Source organism: Ctenopharyngodon idella, chromosome 1 (genome assembly GCF_019924925.1).
Source record: "Ctenopharyngodon idella isolate HZGC_01 chromosome 1, HZGC01, whole genome shotgun sequence".
NCBI lineage: Eukaryota > Metazoa > Chordata > Actinopteri > Cypriniformes > Xenocyprididae > Ctenopharyngodon > Ctenopharyngodon idella.
In genome coordinates, this window is record NC_067220.1 from 10,944,280 (window position 1) to 10,952,777 (window position 8,498).

Below are 8,498 nucleotides of genomic sequence, written 5' to 3' on the forward strand. Positions count from 1 at the left end.
AAATAATAAATAACTAAATATAAATATAAAATATAAATAAAAAATTAAAACAAAAACAATTTATTTTACACAATAACTTTAATAAAAATACCAACCAATTATAATTATAAATATATAAGAATTATAATATAAATTATAAATTATATAATAAATTAATAAATAATAAATATTTATTTATTAATCTAAATAAGTAAATATTTTATTATAAATATAATAAAATCAAATTATTTTACACAATTAACTTTAAAAGCATGTTTAATTTATTATTTAGATTATTAATTAATTTAGATTAATTAATTAATGGTTAGATTATAATATTATTTTTTTTATTTTTATATTATTTATAACTTATTTTGCACAATTTATTCAAATATTTATTTATTAAAAATAAATAATGAAATAATAATGAATTAATAATAAAAACAACTTATTTTACATAATTTACTTAACAAAAAAGCATGTTTAATTATTTATTTATTATTTAGATTAATAAATATAAATAGAAAATAACAAAAATAACAACACAATTTACTCAAATTAATAAAAATATGTATTTATTAAAAAATAAAAATATTAATAAATTAATAATAATAAAAACAACTTATTTTACACAATTCACTTTCACAACTTTGAACTTTCTGAACAAAGAGTTGATTTAAAAAAAAGTACCATCCACTTAAAAGGTTGTCGGTACATTTTTGAACTCACACATGGGTTAGTTATACCAATACTGTTAATTGGCCAAATATTGGCTGATTAATCTGTCTGACTGATATATCAGTACATCACTAACCACTATACTCAACCAAACAAGGGTAGTTAGCAAAATATCAAAACTTGCCATATGTATAGTACATTTATCACTAACACAGACCAACTGGGCATGGTTATCAACCAACAATACAGCCAGGTATTGGTTAATAATGACTGACAAAAGCAAAAAAAAAAAAAAAAAAGACTTAAAAGAAAGGAATAAAAGAAATGGAGCAAGAGTAATAGACACTAAAACAGGATAGAGACCAACAGGCTCCCATGAAGTCTTCAGGGGCCGTCCACAATCACAAACACCGTAATAAAGGGGCCCATTCTTTCCTGTCCAGGGCCGAAGTTACTGGTTACACGCATTTAAACTGAATGAGTAATTGAGTGGGACCTTTAATCCCCCTCGGCTAGCAGTTTCATTACCCACCCAAAACCCACTCGCTCAGGACAGAGTCTTCAGCATCAAATTTATGAGTTAACCACTGAACGTCTGCAGCTCTATTAGCAAACCCTTTACAGGAGCGGCCCGTTAATTACGCAGAGACGGAACATGAGAACACGAGAACAATGAAAACACACACGGTAGGGCCGAATATACTGACAAACTCCTATAAAGAACTGGATTTCTATTCAAACCAGGGCTATTAAAACCCACTTACAGAAACATGATGACAAATGCATGGTCATTATCTTTAATCTTCCTTGTGCTATCTTTAGTTCACCCATTTTTTAACAGCTCCTCTTGGAAATTTGCAGGAATTATAAAAGGAAAAAAGCAAAGAAGCTTGGGTAAAGCTTGCATTTTAACTATGCACTAATCTGGTTTATAGTTTGAAAGGCACATGACAGGAACTGTACTGTTACTGGTTCAACAGGTTGACCTTCTTTTGCTGGAAGATTCAACACGACTTTCTCACACTCCAGCTTCTGGTAATGTCATCTCAGAGGAGCTTCATTTATGTTTTCTCATGTCTCAGAACACATAATCTTTCCCAAAGGAAATCGTACAAACATAAAGACAAGGGATCCTGTTCCCATAACGGTGTGTAGATCAGATCAGCCATACTAACAGCTGTACAATACAGTCAGTGAAACACAATCTATTCTAGAGTATCAAGAAACAATACTACACAAATTACAGTGAGATTTTCAGAGGTTTGCTATAAGGTTGCATCTGAGTGGCATTAAGGATTGTTGCTAGGCAGTTTGGATGGCTGCCAGGACATTCTGGTGGTCACCAGGACGTTGCTATGCAGCTGCTATGGTGTTCTATGTGGCCATTAAGCACATTGCTATGTGGTTGCCAGGGTGTTGCTCTGTGGTTGCTAAGGCATTCTGAGAGGTTTTAAGCATGTCGCTATGTAGTTGCTTGGGTGTTCTGAGATATTGCTAGGATGTTGCCAAGGCATTTAGAGTAGTTTAAGCACATTGCTTTGTTGTTGCTAGGGTGTTCTGAGATATTGCTAGGATGTTGCCAAGGCATTTAGAGTAGTTTAAGCTCATTGCTATGTTGTTGCTATGGTGTTCTGGGATTTTATGTGGTTGCTAAAGCATTATGAGTGGTTTGAACTCATTGCTTTGTAGCTGCTAGTGTTTTCTGGGATGTTGCTAGGGTGTTGCTATATGGCTACTAAGGCATTCTGAGTGGTTTAAGCTCATTGCCATGTTGTTGCTAGGGTGTTCTGGGATGCTAGGGTGTTGCTATGATGTTGCTAAGGCATTATGAGTGATTTAAGCTCATTGCTATGTAGTTGCTAGGGTGTTCTGGGATGTTGCTATGTGTTTGCTAAGGCATTCTGAGTGGTATAAGCACAGTGCTATGTTGTTGCCATGGTGTTCTGGGATGTTTTGCGGTTGCTAAGGCATTCTGTGTAGTTTTAAGCATGTTGCTATGTTGTTGCTAGGGTGTTCTGAGATATTGCTCGGATGTTGCCAAGGCATTAAATGTGGTTTGAGGCTTTGAGCACACTGCTATGTAGTTGCTAGGGTGTTCTGGGATGTTGCTAGGATGTTGCTATGTGGTTGTTGAGCTTTAACCATTCTGAATGGTTTAAGCTCATAGCTACGTTGTTGCTCTGGTGTTCTGGGATGTTATGTGGTTGCTAATGCGTTCTGAGTGGCTTAAGCACATTGCTATGTAGTTGCTAGGGTGTTCTGGGATGTTGCTAGGGTGTTGCTATGTGGTTGCTCAGGCATTCCGAATAGTTTAAGCTCATTGCTATGTAGTTGCTAGAGTGTTCTGGGATGTTGTGTGGTTGCTAAGGCATTCTGAGAGGTTTTAAGCATGTTGCTATGTAGTTGCTAGGCTAGGGTGTTCTGAGATATTGATAGGATGTTGCAAGGGCATTTAGAGTGGTTTAAGCACATTGCTATGTAGTTGCTAGGGTGTTCTGAGATGTTGTTAAGGTGTTGCCATGTGGCTGCAGCTCATTGCTATGTAGTTGCTAGGGTATTCAGTGATGTTGCTAGGGTTTTTCTATGGCATTCTGAGTGGTTTTAAGCATGTTTTATATCCTGTCCTGATGCAGTGCTGTGATTTGTGACAGCTCGTCTTTCTATAATTGGCCATTAGCAGTTCCTCGTGCACACCTCTCACACTGAACGCTGATAAACAAGTGAAAGAGAAACCTCTGCAGAAAGGCCACAGACTAGAAACTTTTACTCTAAAGGAAGCACAAAGTAGGAAGCAAGCAGTGCACAGAATGAAGGTTAGTCACACATACAAATATAAACAAGAAGAAACAGGAAGTTCTTCTGGAGAAATTTAAGTCTCATTAAAACCAAAGTGCAAACCAACTATAAACTCAACCTGACAGAAAAACAGTTTTGAAAGTCAACGATCAAGGAGAGGCCCCATTTCAAAGGACATGCATGGTAAAAAAAAAAAGGGTATTTTATGGCTTCCCAAACAGTTACTTTATTTGAACACCCTCATACAAACATCTTTCTTTTTCCATCCTATACAAACACACACACACCCTTCATAGAAAACAGAGACAGAAAAATGAACGAGGAACACAATACATGCAGCAACTCGAGGGTTCATTCCCAGACTCACGCTCGCTGAGCTTGTTAACCTGCCTTTCAACTTGTTTACCTGAAAGTTCCCAGAGATGTGTTTATCGAGGCGGACGCCGTGAAACAGAGGATTTGCTGAGACAGATTCAACAGACACATCTGAACGCATGGATCAACATCGCTGGCCCAGGACCAGACTCCACAAAATGCATTTTGAGGATACTGCTTCACTATCATATTGTCTAAATACTAGGGCTGCACAATATATCGAAATCATCGAAAAATAACTGAACGATTTGTTGCGTAAAGTCACAATTTTAGGTTGACACGGATATCAGAGAATAGACTGGACACATGACTGTTACATACATGTGATATGCATAATGTTAAGCACAATAAGCTGCAGAAAAGATCTCAATGTGGTACTCGCACGCACCTCTCGGACAGCGTGTGATCCCAAATTCAGTTCTTTTCTGCAGCTAATATGGCCAAATACAGACAAAATTATGTCAAAATGCCTGTCTTGGTGAGTATTCACATAAGCAGACAGTTATGTCTTAAAGGGTTAGTTCACCCAAAAAAAGAGAATGATCCCATTATTTACTCACCCTCAAGCCATCCTAGGTGTATATGACCTTCTTCTTTCAACCAAACAATTGCAGTAATATTATAAAACATCCTGGCTCTTCCAAGTTTTATAATGGGAGAGAATGGTATCCTAGATTTTGAAGCCCAAAAAAGCGCATCCATCCATCATAAAAGTAATCCATACGGCTTCAGGGGGTTAATAAAGGCCTTCTGAAGCGAAGTGATGCATTTTTGTAAGAAAAATATTCATATTTATAACTATAAACTATAATCACTGGCTTCCATCTACTTTTACCTAAGCTTACGCTACTGCTACATACTACATCATACATCAGGTCAAAGGTCACTCTTCTGCTGGAACTCGACTTGTGTACAGCCATTACCGGAAGCCAGAGATCATAGTTTATAAAGTTATAAATATGGATATCTTCTTACAAAAACGCATCACTCCACTTCAGAAGGCCTTTACTAACCCCCTGGAGCCAAATGGATTACTTTTATGATGGATGGATGCACTTTTTGGGCTTCGAAAACTAGGACACCAGTCACTCCCATTATAAAGCATGGAAGAGCCATGATATTTTTTAATATAACTCCAATTGTGTTTGGCTGAAAGAAGAAAGTCACATACACCTAGGATGACCTGAGGGTGAGTAAATTATGGGATAATTTTCATTTTTGAGGGAACTATCCCTTTAAATGAACGTAAACATTTGAGAAGGAAAACACGTGTGTAACAGTATATTGGATCCGTGCATTAGCTCTTAAAGTGACAGCAGCCTAATAAACCAGCTGACGTCGGTCTCATTAATTTTAATTAAACAACAAAAGACAAAGAGAAATTCACTCACTGCTCTTGACTGAATAACTTTTATAGCTTTAATAAGAATCAATGTTTATTTAATTCATACAGTGAAGACTAAGCAGTTTTATTTTTACATTTGATTATTCAATTTCTGTTTTGTACATCAATATTGTGCAGCCCTACTAAATACTAGTATTTACAAACAATACTGAGAATTAGTGATGTGACCAACATGCCAAAACTAAGGGTGTGTCTCAATCAACTCCCTAGTTCAGCAGTCAGGGCACTGATCAGGAAGTCGCCCATTTTAAGGGCTGTCTCAAAATCCTTCTAGTGCAGTGAAACGTTCGCTCCCTAAAAAGTCCCACAATGCACCATGAAAACCAGGGAGCATCAATGCTAACTATGTTCCCTTCACAGAAGTTCTGAAGCGCGAAACATAAATCATGCGAACACACTCAATACACATCATGACGCGATAGATGTTTTGAAAAAACAAACTGTTATTTGATTATATTTCAGAATAAACACATCGCTAAACAGGCAGTGAACATAATCTAGCGAACCTTTATAATTAATTTACACCTAAAATGTTGCAGGTATAGGTAACAATCAAAGTATGTATCATAATGTACTTTAAATAACATTAAAAAAATATATCAGTTCTGCTGTTGGTCATAAATAACAGTAGTGGTGTTGTACAATGAGGACATTGTCAGATTGTCACATCACCATCAGTGTCCCAATGTGTAGTGAGCAAGGGTCTTTAACAATGTCCGAAATTTGTGTAGACGATTTGTGTATACTGATTCATGACCTAGGGAGCTGATTGAGACACACCCTAATTATTAAGTACTAAATGCACACTACATTGTATATGTCGTTGAATGATTCCTCAAATGAGAAGGTGTGTTACTACTCTACTAAGTGGTACTTTTTACCCTGGGAAACATGCTAAAAACCACTCAATGTGCTAGTTAGTGTGTTTAATTACCAAGATCACAAGTCACCACTCAAACATTAAATAATATTTAATATATTAAAATAATTTTAATATGGTCAATTTGTTAAAAGGCTTTCAAAATCTGTGCTGAGGCGTCTGCTTCCAGTCGGCCTGCGGATGTAGGTTAGTCGAGTAATCCCTGAGGTTCAGATGTTAGTAGGTTAAGCTGCATTGACTGTATGTGTGTGTGTGTGTGTGTGTGTGTGTGTATGTCACATCAAGAATTCATGTGACAAGGAAAGCCCATAATGTCCAAATGACTACCTACACACCCACTTAAAACACAACATCACTGCAGCTCTTATGAATTTATAGTGAAAAATTAATGCAATTAAGAAAAAAGGGTCAATACTGAGGTTTCACCTGGTTCTGGGATATTTATGATAATTCCATACATCAATAATACCATATGCTGTGTTGCATTAGTTAAAAAACAGGCTGAGGCAAAAGCAATGTGACCCTTACAAAACTGTATTGTGGTAATACCATAGTATAGTGATGCTATCAAATAATACCAAGGCATTTGCAATAATACAAGTCCAAAAACCATGGTATTACCATAGTACCACAATTACAAAAAGGTACTACTGTGTTTTTGGACATGGACCAATGCATTCTTGGAAGTACCTTGAATAAACTACAGTGGTGATACTATCACTATACCATGGTACTGCCACAGCACTTTTTGAGAGATCCAACAAAACATGGTATTACCATAGTATTTGTGTTAAATGTAAAAGTACAGCAGAGCACTATGGTAAATCACTACAGTAAATCTAAAAACGTACGATATGACGCGTGGCAGCAGCGGCTGCTCGTGAGATTTAATCGTGTAACCATGGAAACCGCAACAATATATCAGCGTGTCCAGCGATCGTAATATTAAATAGTAACTCTTATTTGCTGCCGGTTTATTGCGAGCCAATAAAATAACACAGAATCTTACCTTTACTGCTGAATTAACACTCCTTGTGACTGAATATATGCGTAACTATGTTGTCAAATGATACTCCGCGAAAATAACACGCAGAGCAGAGGCTGAAGTCGCGATGAATCAGTTTATCGGCGGTTATTCGCGGGAAGCGCTGCAATCCACCGTCTTCCCGGACGCCATGACTGAACTGATCCCAAACTGAATTCATACAATAAAACACCGCCTCCAGCCTCCAACACCCGCACTACAGCCTCATGAAGCGCTGTGATGGAAACAGCGACACCTGGCGGGGGACTCAAACTTTACCTGATCAACCAATAGAGTTGCCGCGGGTTGAAGTGTATTTTTTCCCCGAAGTATTCTCATATAATCACTGTACCTTTGTACTGCCAAATTATTGTAAGTGATAAATTAATATGCAATCAAAATCGTACCAAACCATCCAACAGGGAACGTTCTGGCAAGGTTCTCTCATGAAGTCATGAGCAAACGTTCTTCCAGTAACAGTAATGAATGTTTGTTCAAAGTTATCTGCTCTTAATGTTCTCAAAACATTAGCACAAAACTTTATATATCGTTCATGGAACTTTTCTTTACTAAGGGATTTAGTTGGACGTTCATCAGACATCTTTAAATGCAGCTAACGTCTGCAAAATGATAAAATGAAAACCTTAACGTTCATATAACCATAAGAAAACGTTTTTAAAACATCTTTAAACACTGTAGGACATCAAAAGGAACTCAAGTAAATCTTTCAGGAACATAAAATCCTATTTATACAGTCTTAAAAAGTACTGTGATGAGTAACAGCGCCACCAAGCTGTGGAAGCAACACTTCCAGTCCAAAAAAAATACATTACAATATTACTATTGTAATTTTATGTAATACACTGAGATCTTATAATTATTCAAGAGATTAGGGGTCACACTTTATATTAGGTGTATTTAACTACTATGTACTTACACCAAAAAATAAATACAATGTACTTGCTGTATTCATTTTGTATTGCAAAAGGAGTACAAGTAAGGTTAGGGTCAGGATTAGTGATATAGGTAGGTTTAAGGATGGGTTAAAAGGGAAGATAAGAGTTAATAGTGTAACTATAGGTGTAATTACAAAAATAACATGTAGGTAATTGTAATAAATACAATGTAAAAACATGTACATAAGTGCATTGTGTCAAATCATTAATTTAAATGTTAATACATGGTAGTTAAAGCCATCCAATATAAAGTGGGACCGGATTAGGATGGAAAAAAAGGCTCAAACTAGATATTTTAGTTTGCAATAAATGCATAAATTCCTAACACATTGCTCCCAAACAGGACCAGTATATTTTTTAAAATCGCTGTCAAAATTCTATAGACGCAACTGTAGTTATGAAATA

The 8,498-nt window shown here is 36.3% G+C and overlaps 1 protein-coding gene across 1 annotated transcript in view; it reads right to left on the minus strand.

The window, feature by feature from the left end:
* Positions 1–7,328, minus strand: part of farp1 (FERM, RhoGEF (ARHGEF) and pleckstrin domain protein 1 (chondrocyte-derived)) — an 80,613-nt gene extending 73,285 nt beyond the window's left edge. The window contains exon 1 of the mRNA XM_051889313.1: positions 7,123–7,328. The gene's annotated coding sequence lies outside the window, so the exon portion shown is untranslated. The remainder of the gene's footprint in view (positions 1–7,122) is intronic.
* Positions 7,329–8,498: the final 1,170 nt, after the last annotated feature.